Source organism: Diadema antillarum, unplaced genomic scaffold (genome assembly GCF_040938485.1).
Source record: "Diadema antillarum isolate AM-2024a unplaced genomic scaffold, OU_Dant_1.0 scf00000103, whole genome shotgun sequence".
Classification (NCBI taxonomy): Eukaryota; Metazoa; Echinodermata; class Echinoidea; order Diadematoida; family Diadematidae; genus Diadema; species Diadema antillarum.
This window is the reverse complement of record NW_027270992.1, coordinates 2,899,110-2,920,406: the sequence shown is the minus strand read 5'-3', so window position 1 is coordinate 2,920,406 and position 21,297 is coordinate 2,899,110. Positions and strand designations below refer to the sequence as shown.

Below are 21,297 nucleotides of genomic sequence, written 5' to 3'. Positions count from 1 at the left end.
CATTCGTGTTGTGATCTCAAACTAAAGAATGATGTAGAAGAAAGATAGCTCTTTCAGCAAATCTTATGAAAAACTCGAGTTTGGCTTAGTTGACCCATTGCACCTGTTTTGAGTCCTCACGTAAAATAAAGGGGTGCGACTTTTTGATCGAGTGCCAGTGAAGGAGAGTAGACTTGAGTGTGCCTTAATTTAGAGACGTATTAGTACGCTATGTATGGTAGCTGTTGGCCCATACTTATGAGCGGGATGCTCTGCAGTTTAGTAGATGAAAGCTAGGGTAGCAGTAAAGAGGTGGTAAGTTTGGTTCACAGTAGCATGTCAATCTCTAGATCCAAAGGATCCGGCGTCAATGCTACGTGTAATCGATCATACCGTTCCACTAGAAAGGATAAAGATTGTCTGTTCCTTTAAAAAAGAAAAAAAAAGAAATTGAGGTTCTGTGTGTGGAGAGAGTCACAACTCATACATATAGAATATTCCGCTTCATTCATTCAAAGTAAGATGCTTAACTACATAGGTACATGAAGAGGTCCTGCCTTACATCCCCTGGACCTCATAGAGAACCAGCTGTAGAGCAGCTAGATATAGGTTATCCAGCCATCTTCTCAGATGGATGATAAAACAGACAAAAGAGTAATGACTTTTGGACCCAAGGCCAGCTTGAAGGTTTCCAGATGATTTTGACCGAACATTGCTACATCACCGTTTATGTATTCCCTGTATGTGGGAGTGAGGTCCAACAAAACTCCCAGATATGACCTATATCATCGGTAGGGAACTCCTAAGCCTATGCTTGGAGGGCTCGCCACACAAGGCTACCGTGAGCATAGCGTTGGCAAGATGGTTATTAAGATGGAAGACATAGGTCTGATGGTAACCGTTTAAAGGTTGGGGGGAAGTCTTACGAAGGTGAAGTACTACTCCATTGACTTAAGATGGGTCAGGACTCGGCTGATGTCATCCAAGGACATTCTATGAGACGTAAGGGCAAGATTATCAGCACGAGCAAACTTCTTACATGAAGTGATTGTCATGTCACCATGTACATGTGACCCTGCATCACAAAACCAACAAAAAGTCGCCAGACATGGATTTTTCAATTAAGGGCAAATTCTGGAAGAGCAGACTCTAAGCTTTGAAATATTGTATAACTCATTTAAAAGGGACTCCCCTAACCTACCTAAATTCTGGAAAGAAAGCACACACTCTGGAAAAAGTGTTAACTGAGAAAAAAAGGCTTTGAAGTACAGCGTCTATTTAAGCCCTTAATACTTCATCAAGCCGCACTAACTGGGCGATGAAAGGGACAAAACACAGGATGCCCACTACAGGAGCAACAACAATGAAGGGTTTTTAAGATTAAGCTGAAATTCACCATGTTCCATTAACATATTCTGTCCATGCTTAATGCCAACATACAACGCAGTTGCATTATCCTTTCAAAAGTTATTAGACTTGAAATTGAAGAATGCACAACAGTTTTCAACAAATGAAAATTGGCTTCTAATGCATACCTGATCATTCTACTCTCCCCTTAGAAAAGGGTTGTGGGGAAGACTGGTAAAAACACCCTATCCCATTTGTGTTATTATCCCAAACTTAAGAATAATGTATAAGAAAGAGAGCTCTTTCAGAAAATTTGAAAATCTCAAGATTGACTTAGTTGACCCATTTCACCTGTTTTGAGTCCTCACGTAAAATTAAGGGGTTCAACTTTTGTTTTTGTTTTTGTTTTGTGGTGCACGGTCACATATGTTATAAAGGAGTGGAGTTAGTTTACAGCCACCCTGGGGGTGGCCATTATTCAGAGTTCTAACACAGCCGGTCTGGTTACCTAGAGCAATCATGAATATGCAAGTGCTGAAGATTAAAGACAAGCCGCGTGAAGTTGTTATAGCACTGCTTTCAAAATGTGGCAGCACTCTACAATTCTGAGATGCAGCAGCTCCCTTGACATCATAAGCGAGCACATTCAATCCAAGAAAAATGGCGGTAAAATTCATCTACCTCGAGAAAGTGAAGCCTTTCACCTACCATGGCTGCATTTTATAGGCAACAATAATCAGCATGCCTATTGTCAGATAGCTCTGCGGATGGTTTCTGGTAAGGTTGGACTTTGGATCTTCTGTATATAAAGGAGTGCTCAAGCAAGTCCCCTTGTCTTCATCGTGTCTCTGCAAGATCACCAAGTGACCACTAAGCTCCTTGTAAGGCGATTGCAGGATTGGTAAATATTCCATAATTCAACAAATCATCATTGAAGGAAAGGTGTGAGCAAAGTACTCATGTCCAGACAGAAAAATGTGTCAATTTTACAGTGGCAAGCACAAAATTAAGAGTACCTGATGTTACTTAGAGCATGTTGAGTGATACAAGGTGCCTACTGACGTCAAATCTGTATTAATAGGAGTAACTGGGCGCTTCTCACAGTCTTGTGGGGTATTAATGACAGACTTTTCTCCTGATGGAAGTAGCAATGCTCCTGACAACGACTCACTCTTATGTGTCTTTCAGCATCATATTCGCCAACTTTATTACACAGTGATTGTATTCCTATACAAAATGTAAAAAATATACAATCATTGTTGGGTGTTACAAAATAGGACTACTGAGGTATGATGACTTTCTGTTTCCCGACTTTCTGTTTACATAAAAAAAAGAAAAATAATAAGTGGATACTAACAGTGATACTTAACAAAACTCTTTGTAATCCTCCAAACACAAGTCCATGTTGTTACATTTCAAAATAGTGCTACCACCCTTGAGCAAATAGGTGAAATCATGCAATCATAGAACCAGTGGTAAATCTGATCTACGATGTACAGATAAGACAGAAGGTCATTTGTCATTTGTAGTTTCAAGCAAATTATATTCTTGGTTAACATGAAAAACTTTGGAGCATTTTTTATTATAGAGATTAGACTAGAAGAATTTAGGTGGTCCCTTTATTCCACTTTCCCTTGCCTCATGTTTATTCTCGGATGAAGGGATTGAAAACAATTATATAATATCGCTTTTAGATAATGTAGAACACGGCAGTTATTTGAGAATTTCATTTCTATCATCATCTAAGATTCTGCATTTTAATTTAGTAAATCAGGGTGAATATTATGATGTCCAGCATCTCAAGGTATATAAACATCAAATGTTCATATCTAATATATGATTCCTGATAAAACAATGATCTTGATGTTGGCGTCATTTCAAGTTTTGGTGACTTTTTTTTTTTTTAATTAATAGAAAATCCAGATTAAAGAGGAACATTTTGGATGTTTGCATCACAAATGAAACAGCTTTTTGTTAGTAGCAACCTTCTGATTTATAATCAGCACTAAAATTGAGAAAAAATGTAGCTGCATGACAGAAAAAAATGAAAATGTGTTTATTTCCATGTACATTATTTTGTCGTTCATATTGTACTGGGGTTTTGTATCAAGGAGAACATACAAACCTACAAACAATACATTTTCTGTTTGTTCATTTGTTTGTTTTGCTAGTGACACTCTTCAGATTTGAATTGCACATGAAAAACTTGATAACAGCGTTGGTATGTGACTGGAAATAGAGCAAATTCATTTTCAATTCCCGTGCATATATATATTTTTTTTTTGCCATTCATATAGCACTTGAGTATGGGAGTGGCAGTCATTTTGAACAAAGAATAGCTTAAAATACTTAGTGTACATACTTGAAATGAAAATTTTCTTGCATCTGCAAATAAAATTACTCGAGGAGCAAAAATGTAAAAAGTTTGATGGAATAATCGGTCATAAAATTGACATAACTAGGATTATCATATCCAAATTAGCATATCTGACGGCCATTATGGATTTTTGGATTTTGCCGAAAATGATCAAGGTTAATTTGCGAGTGGCATCAATCAGATTTGGAATCAACACCCTGGAATTGACAAGAAACTATCAAAAACATTGTATAAATAGATAAAAAACCGAGGTTAGACGGACTTTCTATGGAGCCTAGCCTGGACTATTCTATCTATCTATCTATCTATTTGTCTTTCTGGCGAAATTAAAGAGGAAAGAGAGATATGCATTTTTGTACGTGCATACATGTATATAAAAAGAGAGAAAGAGGGGAAAAGAGGGGGAGGACAGAAAGAGTTTTTAAAGTAACTCCATCAGTCGAATGCCATGCATATATTGATATTTATGCATTCAATTCAATTTAAAGATTATTTCATTTTGTTTTTGTTTTTATTTCTGCATTCAATCAGATACAATTTGACCACAATCTTCAAAAAGTACAAAGACAAAGAATAACAAGTGCAGTGAAATAAATCAATAGCAGTACATAAATAGATAGACTTGGTGATTGCATTGAGCAATGTAGATACACAAAAACATAAAATAAGATATACAGTATGTTTCAGTAAACAACAGAGATCATTGAATGCAGGAGACCACCATCGCAAGCGAATAAGCTTGAAATGGATGGAGGCCTCATAAAATGACTATCCAACGACACAACTCTCTTGGAGGAAGGTGATCAGGTGAGTGCAGTGCAGTTGCAGGTGAGAGTGCAAAATGCAGTTGAAGGAAGAAAATAGAGATTGACGATAAGATGACAATCATTTACCATGAATATTTGTTAGCTTAATTGATTTGGAGAATATAATTGTATCAAATATCGTTTTAGTGAAGCTTTCAAAGAATAAATACTTAAACAGGACTTTATATTATCCGGGAGATTATTCCAAATGTCCGGACCCGAATGTCTTATAGATTTATGTGTCACCAATAATTTGGGATTCAAAAGGTGGAAATTTCTACCTATACGAGAAGGGTACGAATGGACAGAAGTATTAAACCTAAACATGTTATTAAACGATGATGGAAGTTGATCCTTTATGTATTTAAACATAATTACTGCTACTTGAATTCAAATCAAAAACCTTCAATGTTTTAAGCTCATAAAATGTGACCCTGCACCTCAAAACAAACAAAAAGTCGCCAGACATGAATTTTTAGTTAAGACCATATTCTGAAAAAGCAGACTTTAAGCTTTAAAATGATGTATAACTCAAATCAAATGGACTCTCCTAACCTATATCAATATTGGAAAGAAAGCACAAACTCAGGAAAAGTGTGAAGTGAGAAAAGAGGCTCTGAAGTAGAGTGTCTATTCAAGCGTTTAATCTTTACCAAGCTGTGCTGGCTGTGCGATGAATGGGACAAAAACAGGAAGTAAACCATCAGAGTAACAACAATGAAGGGATTATCAGATTAAACTGAAATTAAGCATGCCTCATTAACACATTCTTTCCATAATCAATGCCAACTTTCAAAGCAGTAGCACTATCCTTTCAAAAGTTATTAGAGTTGAAAGTGAAGAGTGTGGACAAGGTTTTTCAGAAATGAAAAAGGGATTCTAAAGACACACCTAATCACACTATTCTACCAAAAATGTTCGAGATAAACCGCTAAAAAACACACTTTCCTGCCCGTTTTATGATACCAAATTTTAGCATAATGTAAAAGAAGACCCGCTCTTTCAAAAAATGTGAAAAAGTCAAGTTCGACTAGGTTGACCCATTTCACTTATTTTCTGTCCTCACGCAAAATCAGTGTGTGCGACTTTATGTTCGTTTTGAGGTGCACGGTCACAAATGAAGAATAAGTATGAGCCAGAAAATGCGTTTTTCGATTAAACGTGGGTCATATTACTTATCATTACAGTATGATATGCAACTAAGATCAATACTTGCTAGTGGGAGTTAAAAAAACAACAAAAAATACAGTTATGATGGAAATCAAAGTTGATGCACATATTGGGACAGTGTGCATTGATTTATACATCGCAAACGGATTTAAACACAAAATTGCAGAAGTAAGTCGAAATGGGAATATGAATGCCTGCTCAGCTGCCTTACAATGTAAAAAATGTATAATGTTTATTCCCTCTTGAGATCGCTATGATTCTGCTAGCATTGCTGAAGATGCATCCCTGAAATACTCAAATACATAATAAACTCACCCGTTTCACAATGATCGCCCATAAATCCCGGAGGACAAAAACAGCGCCCGCCAATGTCGTCACAGATTCCCCCATTGTAGCATGTCGGGCAGGTATATCTGCAATTTGGCCCCCAACGGTTATCTAGACATCCTGGTTTGGAAATTTGAAAGATAACGGAAAATTTAAGAGGAAACCAAGAAGTAAAAAGGGACATCCTTTATCCATTTTCTTCATGGTCATGTAAAAGCCATACTTTCTCTCATAAAATCAAATGTGTGCTCGGATTTTTTTTCTGTTATCGCGTTTTTCCTTTTAAGTCCGATAGAAAAGCAGAAAAGTGTGAAAAGGAGATTAGAACATCGAAATGTGATCCCATGGAAACCTCTTCTCTCTTTTTTTTTTGTGAACAGGGAAGTTAATGATATAGAAACATATCTTTAATGGTTCCAGTTACGATCTACCACCAGATATGAGTGAACCTTTCTTCAGAATAGACAGCTTGAATACTATTGACACTGGTTTCAACGTTAAGTACGTCAATTTTTTGAGAGTTATAATAATGTGCATAATTATTAGAAGAGACAGGATTCGGTGTTAAGCGGAGTCACGGTGAACTGTTTTTGTGATTTTATAGCGTTTTCTCTTCATTTGAGGAATGGTGTCTGCCTATTTACCTCGAACTATAAGCCTAATTATTCCACCTCGTTCCGGGTCGCCTCTATAGTAGTAGTGATGTACTCCAGCCATTGATTTGTTTGCCTTGCTGATGTTCAGTACGCCAGATGACACGGAAGCGGAAAGGTCTGTCTGACCGTTGAGCATCCAGACGAGCGTGCCTGTGATAGTTCCCGCAGGGTTCGTGACGAGGCGTACATCTTCGTCAATGCTGGCAGTTACCGTCAATTTGTTGGGTGTGAGATGAGCTGCGCATTAATTCAATGTGGACAAGAAGACATCAAATAAGTTAATCTTACACGACTGGGTTAAAATACCCCCCCCCCCCAAAAAAAAAACAACAACAACAACAACAACAACAAACAAACAAACAAACAAACAAACAAACAAACCCAATTTCATATTACAGGCAAATTATGACATCGACAGGCCTCTCATCTCAAAAGGAGGGATACAAGAAATACATTGAATTTATACTCGAACTAATGATAATAACGGAAATGAAATTAGGTTCATAAAACTTAGAAGTGCCGCACGTCTTTCCTCATGATTCTTTTTACGTGTAAAATATGATTACTTATCAATGTTTTTCTCCCTTACCGATGATGATGCTTAAGGAATTAAAATGAGTCAAAAATTTCACGCGGCATAACACACACCGGCATTACTTGTTGTTTATGAAAACATAATTTATTAATTTGTCTATTTTGATACAACGTTTTTCTTTGTTAATACGAATATTACTAATTATTTAGATGATAAAACATGCTGTATTTTTTTCGTTTTCTTGAAAGAAAAGATGACAAATACAAACTGTGTACTTCTATTTTGTAATATACCAGTGTTGTCTGAGACGTGATGTTAAGCTATAAAGTGAATCATGGCAACATGGACTTTGAAGAATGGCTTTTCTTCAGAGTTGCATAATAACAATTTTTGTCATGTACGTCGTTTAATTAGCTGGTGTGATATTGTGAATAAACTCGATATACAAAACAAACCCAGACACGCAGTAATCATTATGGATCAGTAACCGCGCAGTGTTTGCATAATAACGTTTAACTTTCATCATAGTCACCGATGCAAACAGATTATATCTTACATGTTTTCACTTTCCTTTCGGAAGGGACCCCACGAATAGAGAAAACAAAATAAGAGAAAATACAAGAACGGATATCTCGTAAACAAGTATGTATACATGCAGGTAACGTTGGCTGTGTAGAAATGGTTGAATGTCGTTATAATAATATTCGTAATAGTCATATAATTCACGTGTATACAATATAGTGTACATGTAACTGCAATTTTGATAATCTTTTGTACAAACCGAGTAACAGAATAGCATTGGACTTGTATTGACTCATGAAATTATACACAAAAAAAAACCTCTGGACGTTGACGCAATGTGGGATTAAAGTACCTTTTGACGATGTTTATCTATGATGCCCTGACATCGCGGCCGGACACACAAAAATAGATACAGTGGCACTAACGATGGTAGTCTTACATCATTAATATTAACAAGAAAATGTTTCATTACCGAGAAATTACACTCCTATCACTCAATGAATGAGAAAAAATATTACCAAACGTTACTGTCACAAATAATTAATATCAGTTCTCACATGGAAAAGATTGTTTCTTTCATTCACATTTCTTACGCCCTAATGTCCGTAAAGATTAAAATTCATTAAAATAACAATGACAAAATCGGGATAGCTCGTTTCTTTTTAAAGCCGTAATCTGGATGAACTTAGTCATGTTAGTAATGTATCATACAGTTGTATTCAGGAGGAAAATTACGACCTTCCGTCATAGAAATGTTTATGCACTATATAAGACCCTATACATTAATTTATCTTGGAAGAATTCCATTTTTTGCAACACACAAACACACACGCATACATACGCACCACAAATACTGAAAACTAATGTGTTGATTCATTGTAGCTGCTGCCACACTTAGTCACTGCAAATATGACAGCTCACAATGTTGCCAAACTTTTCAAATGGATGGAATAGTTTTGATCGAGATGGGGATTCAGTATGTTTTGCAGGATTAATACAAAATCACTTGTGAAATATTAAAGAGCATATACAAGCCTGCGAAAAATTAAAAGTTTCTCGGTTTCGAAATGGCTAAGATATTCAAGAACAAAGGAAAACAAAGGAATCAGAAAATGTGGTTCACGCCTTTTTCATTACTTGGTTTTGGATATCTCCACCATTTCATAACCGATCGTCATAAAATAAACTTTGAATTCCTCTTGAAAATGTATGCTCTTTTATATTTCATGAGATGTTTCTCAATATTCAACAAAACATAAACCTGAATTAAGCTATCTCAACCAAAACGATACTATTCCTTTAACACAGCGGAAAATCCGAGAGATTATTCCATAAAGATGCTACATTATACGTATAATTGTGGCTGTGACGAGCACAGATGTTGTTTCTATCAAGTAGCTGAATTAATTGCAACCAGCTACTTTAATACAACATCGTCTGGCAGGTATTCAGTCTACAAACCTACCATTAAAAGTTGAATTAGTCTACCGGGCTATCCCTCACAGTGACCACGTCTGTCATCACTTTATTTTGCATTATTGAATGTAACGTAGTCTCACACATTCATTTGTTGTTGTTTTTTTCTCTATTAGATCAATGACATTGTACATTAAACTCAAAATGTTACAACAAGATACTCGACATGGTCGACGAGGAAAATGTGATGACATGAAATTCATTTATTGAATAGTTGCTGCGTGTTGAACGTTCAAGTCACAGTCCTGCTAGTAGAAGAATGTTACTGTTCCAAGATTTCTATATGCCTGAAACTGTAGAATTGAGTGCGTTTTGGTACGGGGACGATTTAAACGAACTATTCATCTTTTAACGGTTGTGCATTATTTTTCGCAAGCCGCGGTTGAAGAGAAGCTACCAAGTTTTCTTTTCTTTTTCTTCTTCCTGTGACTGCATGCTCATTTCAGTTTTGATATACAAGTCATGACGATAAAGAGAAAAATATGAAATATACTGATCAATTTCACAAGTAGAGGGGAGGGTACATGATTCCTCCATGCTGATGATATTATCAAAAAGGAAGTGACTGAGACGGAGAGAATACAATGTTTGTCTTGTCATTCCTCCCCCTAGAGAGATGCTTAATATACAGGCACATCAATGTGGATATCTTCCTAGCTATTCACGTTCAGTATTAAAGACAGTCATGACCTTACCTTCTTTAGACTTGAGACCTGTAAGAGTGTACTGTGAAATTATTTGTTGCCTTTGTGTTTTTTCTGTTTTCTTGCTCTATCCAACCCCCTGATTTTTTTTTTTATCAAAACAATATCTTTACAAAATAAAATCTTATGGCAGTATACAAATAATACGCATTAGTAAGGACACATTATACTCTTAGGAATTAACCACATAGGTACCTTTGGAAAAGGAAGTTTGGACTGTTTCGAAGGTACCGAGAGTGGGTTATTATTATTCAAAGTAGCGAACAAAATCTTGCACATTAATTATTTTATAAAATAATGAAGTAAATAATTTCGTTTGATAAATCAGCCTCGTCCCAATAAAATAAAAGAATAGAATTTCGTCTGATCACAATCGCGAGGTGAAAGTGCCAAAGGCCGATCATTACACTTTTCTAACGACCAGTCATAAGCAAAATTACGTGTTATATTGTAGGGGGAAAATACCTGGTCATGTGCACCCTTTCAACCAATCATTTGATTATGATCTGCTCAATCACTAAATATGTAAGAATGTGGCAGTCTCAAGAGGAGAGGCTTACTTATGAACATCATACTTATTGTGTTTCGTTTTGTGTCTTTCAACCACACTGGTTATACATCATTCATTATACTCGTCATTCATCTACTATTATAGTACCTTGGTTGTGAATGAAAGAGAGTGAAAATATCACGACCACGATATACGTCACACGCAATGCAAGTAAGACACTCATTGAAATAATAATGTAAGTAAAACATTGATAAACGCTATGACATTCAAGCTATAAATCTGTGAACACAATGCACTTAAAGAGATGGGAATATCGTAGGCTAACTTGCAAGATTGCTTGATTACAAGTTTCAATACGCACGCATTGTACAACTAGGTATACGAGGCGCTTTTGCAAACGTCCTTTCTGTTGTCCACATTGGCCTGCTTTGGGCCTATATAGCCACACGCACTACAAAAGGATATTGCTCTGTATTTATCGCAACGGCGGCATCTATATACGATGAACTTAAGGGCTTAATGTAGACTGCAGCTTGAAGGACAAAGTACCCAATATAAATTTTTAAGTCAAAGATGTTTAGTTGCTCCCGGGCATTTTGCCTTTTCCGTTCCCACCGACGAAAAGGTCAAAGTGACTATTGTAAGTACAAAGGGATAGAGTATTTTACCGTCAGAACGTATGAGCAGAGTAGTAGCGGTCGTTGTCCAATTGTACCGTTCAGCCCGACATGAGTAAACCCCAAAGTTGTTTCCATTAGTATCAACAGGTAAGGTGACCTTTCCCGAAGACGTGAGATAGCTTTTGATATTTGTACCCGATGGTAACTGACACGAGGAGACATCATCATCGTAAGAACACCAGTTTGTCACATCTGACCCCGTGGTCAAGTCTATTGACCTCTGAAAGGTCAATGTACTTGTCGAATCAGCACCGCTCACTATGGCTGCAAACGACGCTGGTTGATTGGGATCGTAGGTTGGGTTGAAATTAACACAGGTCATGTCCAGAATATTTCCTGTCAAGGTAAAACAAATGGAAGTTCATGTGAGAAACAATATGAACGAAATGAGCTTCTTGTTCCACTGAAGTTTTCCTTTAAATTCAATTGAACTCAAACTTTAGTTCATTTTTTTTTCGAAAAGAATATAAACATTTCAATTTCTTCGGTAACTGAGAATAAGGTTGCATAATCCAAACAAAGTGAAATGAGAAAAATGATATTTTTCTCATTTCACTTTGTTTGGATTATGCAACTATATTATAATTGTGGAACCTTGGGGTAACACATACAGTCAGACCATTATGTTATGTTACTCCCGCACGCAGTGCGCACGGGGCTGCTTCGTGCGGCTGCGTGCAGGTTCGTGCGATCTCGCACGGGAGCGTATGGCTCCGTGCGCCCCTGTACGCGCCCGTGCGTAGTCGTGCACCTCCGTGCGGATCTGCACGCCCCCGTGCAGATCCGCACGCCTGCGTGCGAATCTGTACGCCCGCGTGCGGATCCATACTCCCTCGCACGGGCCCGTGCGAGTGTGGCGCACGGACCCGTGCGGCTTTGGGGTGCGATTTCGCACGGCCCCGTGCCGCCAGTGCTTGGTTCCCGCATGATCCCATCCCAACCTCCCTGGTTCCCGCGCAGTGCTTACATGGTACATGTACAGTACGTGTGTGTTATCAGGCGTGTACCGCGTGCGAGTCCATGCGCCATTCCCCTCGGTCGGCATAATTATGAAATGAGACGATTCCCGACAATATGTGCGTACAAGGGTTGTTATTTGCGCATTGCCAGTCAGTTGGCAAGCCGAAAACCCCGTCTAGAATATCCAAGTTCTCGCACGCGTGACCACGAGTTGACCCCGCAGAAGATGATCAGTGAATTACGTTTTCACATGATTTTTTTTTTTTTTTTTGATTTGACAGGTTACGGTTAGAACCTGAATGCAATACTGTTCAAATTTTCCACGAACGACATGAAAGACCATCAACTTCGAGCATGGCAATTACATTGTATTCATTACCGATGTACGGCACCGGAAATTATGGGTTCTCGTACTCGTCTAAAATTCTCCCACAAGTCTTCTTTTTCATCGTAGGGCACCAACGAACGTATATAGTAACATGTAAACGGAAGATTATGTAAGATGATACCTACAAGGTGTGACGTGCGTGATGATTAGATGGGTCAACAGCCAGCTGAAATCATAGGGATATCGGGATATCATGCCTTTACTCTGCACGAAATCGCGAAAATATCGTACTGTCCCACATATAGAAATTGACGTTTTCTGGATGCCCTTGTTTGTGTGTTATGAGCGACCCCAGCGTAACTGACATGGTCAGTTATAAGCGTCTACTAGCTGTGATATACTGTACTTGTGTCTGTGGTTGGGCATTATGTACAAGTAGCCTACTGCCTCTTTCTTGGCCTCTCTCTCTCTCTTTCTCTCTCTCTCTCTTTCTTCGATTGTTTGTCTTCCCTTGATCTTGTAATTCATAATACATTGTATGTTTATTTGGTTTGTTTTTGTCAATCCTGATGATTTCTTCGACTGGAAGTGCTGTCTGATTCTCAGTTTCTTTCTCCACGGTGAAAATCCAATTGAATTCCCACTGAAAATAATGCCACCAATCATTCAGTCCACCCTCTCTCAATTCAAAGCATCCTAGGCATACACTCAATTACCAGTATACTATAACTACTAGTTATACCGTTCACTTCCGTGAACACAGTTACATTACCCGTATATCGAAATTCCGCTTACATTATCCACTCTGTTATTGTTTTTTGTTTTGTTTGTTTTTTCTCGGTGAAAACAACATTTTGACGTAGCAAAAGAAAACTGCTGATCCCAAGGACTGGTACTATGGGAGGCCATTGTATCTATTCTCACTACATTAGTAGGCCTACATATGAAACTAGGCAAAGAACCTTTGATACATCATTACACATACCTTTATCATTATTTAGTAAAATACCAGTACATTCTTTTTCATTATTATTATTAATAACAGAGAAAGGAGCACAATCGACGAGTTGTTTTCCTTTATAAATGTGTATACATACACGTGTATCCATATATTTATTACATGTAGGTGTTGAAAGAACTACATTGTAGTAAAGTTTCAAGGTATCCATCAATCTTCATGGCAATGTATCATACCAGTACACATAACAAAAATATGTATAGTATGTTACCAAAAGTAAGAGCTGTATAAGCAGTTTTTCTTACTCTTTAGCAGCATAGTCAAATGTGGTTTATACTATTTTATTCATTAATTGATTTACTCATCTATGTATTTATTCATTCATTTATTTTTGTTGATTAATTTTTTGGTGGTGGCCTTGGTCTCAGTCTCCAGCTAAGTCACATGTAAGACCCTTATGCAATTAAGGTACAACTGTCGGCGATCTTGTGAGTAGGAATGCGAGTAGGAACAGTCTGTCTCGACTACGACAGTGATGTACAGTGAACATAAAAAAAAATATATATATATATATATATATATATATATATACAGACTGTATATATATATATATACACCGTGTATATATTCGTCTGGTGCAGCTCATGTAAAAGGCAAAGGCATGTACCAGCTAGTTTGAACAATTGCAGAGCTACACTGTGTCAAGCAGATCTATGCAAATAATTTGCCATCAAGTTTTCACACTGGCAATAAACTACACTATATCATGTTACACAAACAGGATTCTGAATATTGCTTGAATATTTGTAAGTGAAAAATAAAGCTAGAATATCACAAATGCTTTTGAGGCAATACCATGTAAATTACAACATTGTACATGCCATCTGCACTTTTGGCAAGGTTTTACTTAATTGAGACAGAGATAACTTCAATAACAGTCCAAACTGCATAAAGGTTTGAGGGGGTAAAAATGCCCTTGAGTACTCTGAAGGCAGGTATGTGTATCTACTAGTACAGTGTATTCACACCCCCAAGGTTACACATATACATCAAATAGAGGGTCACATAAACCAACAGCTGCAAAAGAAATTTGAAGATGTGCATGACTACATATGAAGTGTATTTACTGTAAAAAAAATAAAACATGTTCAAAAAATATGAACTTCATCAACAGTCCAAACAGCAAAGAATTTTTGAAGGTGTTGTCTGTAATATGAAGCATGCTTATTGGAAACAAAACGGATATAACTTTGAATACACTTCAAAACATCGATAATTACTAGAAATCAAAGGAGAAAAATTTCAGTACAAGTGACCCTTATACGTGTAGCACCTGGCAAAATATTTATGTGAAGAGATCTTTCATCCCAACTTTACCATTATACTGTACACAATCTTATCTGAAATGTCCATAGGCAATCTAATCGTCCAAACATCTGTATTAACTGAATACACATGTACTGTTAAAGTGAAAATTTTGTGGTTCGAAATGTACACGCTTTCCGCGCAACCAGAAACTAGCGCGAAAATAAAAGCATGCAAATATTTTTGCTTGCCATATGTTTCTGTGCCTGATGTCCTGATTCCACAGATTTAAAAACACGTGAAGCTCTTCTTATCCGGCCAAATGCGAACAATATGTCGCTAAAAAATATATATCCACTTTTACAGTATCAGTACATGTGGACAAGCAGTATCAGACACATTTAAAATACATGTATACATGTACACAATGAATGTGTGTCATTTTTTCATGGACCTTATGAATAAGTGAATGATATTTGACCCCGTTACCAGTAACAACACTCGACTTGTGGAGTATTAATTGGCCTACATAACTGATAAGAACAAGTTCGTTCATGCGAACATACAGGCAGATTTGGTGGAAACTTTTTGTACACATTTGCACATGTAATGTATTATCATCTGTCTAACTGCTGTGTCAGAATCTTCATTTTCCTTATCCCTTCTTGACCGTTCAATTCCTTTTGGTGACAGACCTTGTGTATTTACCTGTTAAAAAACAGAATTCTTACATCTTTGAAACCTCTTCTGAAATGGGTCAGAACCCAGATATCAACAATACAAGATGAATACTCACTAAACCTCTTATAGTGCTTCATTGGTGATGTACAAACATACCTTCAGCGGCAATTAAGACATGCCCCCTGTTGAGTATTGGCTGGAAGTGCAGCTACTACTTCATATACAGTAATGTACTCGCTTTCATAACGTTTATCAAGGATATCATAGTTCCATGCATTGAATATCTGTAATGGTCGAACTTCACATTTACTACAACACCCTTTTGCTTTTCAAAGGACATAAATGTACCATCGTTTTTACTAAAAATTTGAAAAAAAAAGTAAAATAAATGTTCTTGTAAAGATGAATGAAGAATTAAGTTGATAGAACATATATGTTTTATCAATTTCATTCTTCTTGTTGTATCATACCACATATTTAGCACCTTTGTGAGGTAGATTATCGTGATCACATACTGTTCATGGCCGGTGCAGCCATGGGGGCCGTGGGGGCTCAGTTTTTGTGCACCATACAGAAGGTGTCAGCACTTTGGGCCCCACACTTTTTTCAACCCGGAAATAGGTACCGGTAAGTGGCACTAAGAAAAATATAGATACACCTTGAAGTATGGTGGTGGTAAGGTTATGTTCTTTCTCTGAATAGCTTTTTCTTGCTTGTCAGGCGAAAACACCTGGAAGTGGACTGGTAGAGGTGAGCCGAGGACCTTTTTTTTTTTTTTCGCTTGTCAGCCGAAAAAACCGGAAGTGGATGGTAAGAAAAGATATTGTGTGTTTTTTTTGTCATCTTGTTGTTGGTTGTTTTTTTTTTTTTCCTGCTTGCTAGCTCATGAAACCCGGAAGTGGGCCCCCACACTTTTTTGAAAATGCTGTGCCGGCCATGCTGTTCTAGGTTTTTCAATGAACTGACAAAGTCTCTTAATCAATGTTTCTGTTCTTGTTAGAAAGTCATTAAGCGCTTGCAACAACAGTGCTCTACGGTACTTGATAAAATCTGTCAGAGATTGAATGGTGTTCATCCAGGGAAACAAAATATAGCAGTGTGCAATATGATAAGTAGATCTTCTCGTTTATGTCCTGCAGGTTATCCTGGAGGCCATAAAGAGGAGAATCATCATAAATATGCACGGTCAGGTACCGGTACTGTACTGTGGTAACCGCAGCAGCGACCCCAACGCTACTGGTTACGACGCCCCGCGCCGGGGTTAGTACTGGGGATACCTACATGCAAGTGTACAATGCGACACAAATAGAGAAAGGATTAGAAAATGCATAACAATTTTTCCAACCATTACTCAAAATTAATCATAATTAGATGATATTCTAAACCATTATTCATAATAACATGTCCCTAACATTATGTTGGAGTAAACCCCAATTCAAGCAGAGGCAACTACAGACAGACATTGTACAATGTACATGTACTAAACATGTACACGTACTATACACACATTTACCTACAAGGAGTGTGATCTGAGAATTATCAATCATAACATATTTTTTTTTTTATCTCAGTGTCATTGACAGCAAAAAAACAATCAAACAAACAAAAGTAATAATTGATAACTCAGCTCACACGCCTTGTAATTGAAACCTCTACCAGAATAATTCAGACTACACTCTCTTAAACCTAATTGTCACAAGTGTGGAAGACTCTACATCTCTATGATTTACTGCAAATATACCGGGTACTTAAAAATTAAAATATGAAAAATTAAAAAAGCCCACCCAGTTCTCAGTCACTATACGTCCATTGCAACAGGGACAGCACTCGATGATTTCCTGAAAATTATCTATACCGTTAGTCAGGGCACCAGCTTGCCACATCTACAGGTAGGACCCAGGTTTCGACGCCCAGCAGATAATTCTTATTAAATTTTATACTCAATACAAACGTCTGACTTCAACAATCAACAAAGTTATCAATCACATTTCTAGTTTTTATAAACCCTGTTTGTCACTTGTCATCCTAATCTGATGGTGGAATATTTAGGGGAAAAGCAACACAGTGTCAGCAGAAATGCTGATATCAGCCATTTTTAGGGGTTCAAAACAATATGATGCATTTTGTATGACAACGCCGTAAAATGAAATTCACTCATGACCATTATTTTACTTTAGTATCAATTTGTTTGCCATATCCTGATGTTTGATTTCTGTAATCGCCTTAAGCAATTGCATGACTGAAATTCGTAATTAATGAGCAAACTTGTAGAAGGCGTTGGCTTTGAGAATGTGGCACCAGATTTCGACAATGAAACAACAAGTTCTTGCGCTGGTGTGATTGCTGGTTTGCGTTTACAATGTAGTGTATGCGTACTGTATGCACCATGTGTTTTATGTGTGATGCGTGCTGCATGATTGTGCGAAAAATCGCTTAAAATTGAACAGGAGCGCATTCAAATGGGAATTTGTTTAAGGCATATCATTATTGGCCTTTTAAATAGCTCAATTTCATATCGAAATTCTCAGGTAAAACGGTGCAGTTTTGATGGTAAACAAGGAAATGTGCTAAAGTGTCGAAAACTAACTACGACAAGCAGCCCCATACGCATCTACGCTGTGCATGATAGAATGGGCTGCCGGTTGCAGTTACGAAAACTGGCACCCTAGCTGTATACTAGTATACAGCGGCAGCGTAATTCTGATCATTCTTTCTTAGTATAGGTGATCCCGATGAGCCGTAAAATCCAATCCATAATCTCAGGGCCGCCAACATTGGAAACTAGTAGTAGATCTAGTTGTAGTTCAGTGTTAGACTCCCATGCTATAATTTGGGTGTCAAAATGAGTGAGATCAATAGAAATGCATGCAAATGAAATGAAGCTTTAGACGTGTAAACTGAGCAGTCAGTCTGAGGATGATGAGGTGAGTGAGCTGTGAGAAAGGACCAAAATGAGCAGAGTTGAGCGAGTCTCACTCTCAATGTGAGTGAGAGTTGCAGTTGGCATGAAATCTAACCTACTACTACTAGTACTAGATTCTAGTACATCTTTGCACACTGTACGGCTAATGAGCAGCGCTAAAGTAATTGTAAATTAGATGTTCGGTCATGCCATCGCCACATAGATTACACATGTATGCAAATATCACACATGATGTCCCCTGTCCCCCTATTCCCACATCCTCTCCCCCTATTCCCAATACTGGCAATAGTCAATTCTGATGTCTGGATGTGGGATGAGCAGTAATTAGGCGTACCAGCCTGTCTGCCTTGCCTTTTTTTTTTTTTTTTTTTGAACTGACGATACAGTGTAGATGAGGATAGACCTGGAAGCTCGACTGCTGCTATACAGCAATCTTCCAGTATCTTCGGTAAAGGTTTAGTAGGTAAATGATCACGGGCATGGCACCACGGGCCACGGCCATCGCCGGCCACGGAGTTTCATTTGACGAATTAGCAACGCTAATTTCAATGTATGGGACTACCTCCGCACAAATCGTCATCATCAGCAGCAGCACGGATAACTACAATACACAGCAACAGAACGAAAGTTCCATTACGCTGTGGTCAGGTGGAGATTTGACTTACAACTTATTTTAAGCGGCTTTGAATTTATCTGTGGATGGCATTGATGTATCATAGCAAAGGGCAGATCTGATCCAGAGTCCCGTATGGTTTGCTAACGGTGCATTTGCGGTCAGTCCTAAAGTCGACCCGCCTTTTGTTTTAGACGGTACAGATTGGGGACCCTAACTCTAAACCTAACCCTAACCATCAAACCCTAACCCTAACCCTTATCCTAACCCTGGCCATAACCCTAACCCTAACACTCAGACTCTTAGGCCCTAACCCTTAACCCTAAACGCTAACCATAACCCAACGTATTTCCCATAGGTCTAATATGCGCCATGCCCCAATCTGTGCCGTCTAGGGGAAAAAAAAAAAAAAAAAAAAGCAGGCGGGACACAGAAAAAATGCCTTCGTTCGATCCAACCCGGTACCCGCAGAAATGGTTTGACTGCATGGGGTGGTCGGTTGGACCCTCTGGAACACCCGTAGGCAGTATGTGATTCCAAATTATGGTGTTCATGAAATTTTACAGTCCACTTAGAAGCGACAAGATCAAGATCTTATTGTTCGAAAAAAAGGTCTGCGCATTATAAGACTACTACTGTACACACAACAGTGGTACCCAGTGAACCGTTTTTTTCTTTTTTTTTCTCTTTTTTTTTGTCCTTGTCGCAATCACTGGCTAGCTATGCGCCCTCACTCGGCTTAGAGCAGTTGATGTAAGAACAGAAAACTGTTGATCCCAACATGGACCTACAGGTCCATGATCCGAAGGACTCCTTTACAAGGTTACAGCTTGTTATTCCAAAGGCTCTTTATTCCTAAAATTCGTTATTCCAAAGGTTCATTGTTCCGAATTTCATTTTCGGATTAACCAATCTTCAGAATAACGAACCTTCGGAATAACGAACAGCACCCCTTTACAATGGGAGGCCATTGTACACTTTCTCTTTTCTACTACAGGCAAGAACTCTAGATACATTACTACACATGCCATATTCTCATAAATTAGTAACTTCCATACCGTTACCTTCTTTTTTCATTAATAACAACAATTATCTAATACATGTAGGTGTTGACAGAAATACAGTGCAGTTTAGTTTCAAGGTACCCGGTACTAGAGTCTATCCATCAATCTTCATGGCAATGTATCACACACATAACAAGAATAATACGTACACTACTGAAAGTAAGAGCTGTATAAGCATTCCACAGTTTTATCTATTTTTTTTTTTAGCAGTATAACCAAGTGTGGTTTAAACTGTTTTTATTGATTGATTGATTGATTGATAGATGATTGATTGATTGGTGATTGATTCATTGATTCATTGATTGATTGATTGATTGATTCATTCATTCATTCATTCATTCTCATTTACTCATTTATGTTTGGTGGTGGTTTGGGGCTCAGTCTCTGGTCAAGGGACATGTAAAAGACCTATGAAAGGTACAACTGTCAGCGGTCTGGTGAATAGGACAGTGTGTCTCAACTACAATAGTACTGAGTAATGTATAGTAAACATTTCAAAAGATAGTTCTTCTAGTGCAGCCCAGTATCAAGACAAAAGTAAATGCTTGTACCAGGTAGTTTGAACAATACCATTGCAGATCTACAATATGTTGAGTAAATACATGTATGTACCAATAATTGATGGACTGCTGTTTATGTGGATCCCCGATCACATGTTTTAGGTCCACCACATACACACACACACACACACACACACACACACACACACACACACACACATACACACACACACATGCGAAAAAATCCATGCTGAAACACATACACACATGCGAAAAATCCATGCTGAAACACATACACACACGCATAGAGACAACACACAAAACAAAATGTACATAGCAGGTGTTACAATCTCAATCAAAATTACAACATTACTCCAAATTGGTTGGCTGCAATGTCTCAAATTTATTGTTAGGGCAGAGACTTAAGCGATGAAAAGTGTTACAAAAGTTCACACATTATTGAAATCTGTAAAATAATCTTCTTCATGACAATATCATTTGACAGATCAATGCTCTCCTCGCTGCTGCAAGACAGGAACACCATGTCAATTTTTCATACAAATTGAAACTGAACAGTCATTATCCCACATATTCTCAAGAACACACAAATATTTCATAAAAATAGTAAATGGTAACTCTTTTTGTTTAAGGATTAAGGAATGTTGAGGCTTTTCCATTACAGACACTTATTAATGCATTAACTGTGAGCCACAAACACGATAACTTGTACCATAATATCAATGCCTGTCTTCTCCAACACAAAATACAATCAATCTGATGCTAATTTGAAAAAAGAAAAACAACAAAAAACATATAAACATAAAGATGAAAAATGCTTGTGCCCCCCAAAATGATACCAATAGAACCATTCCCTA

At 37.7% G+C, this 21,297-nt stretch overlaps 1 pseudogene; it reads right to left on the bottom strand.

Annotated features, from left to right (window-relative positions):
• LOC139719016 (uncharacterized) overlaps nucleotides 1-21,297 on the bottom strand; it is a 120,046-nt pseudogene that overhangs the window by 92,084 nt on the left and 6,665 nt on the right.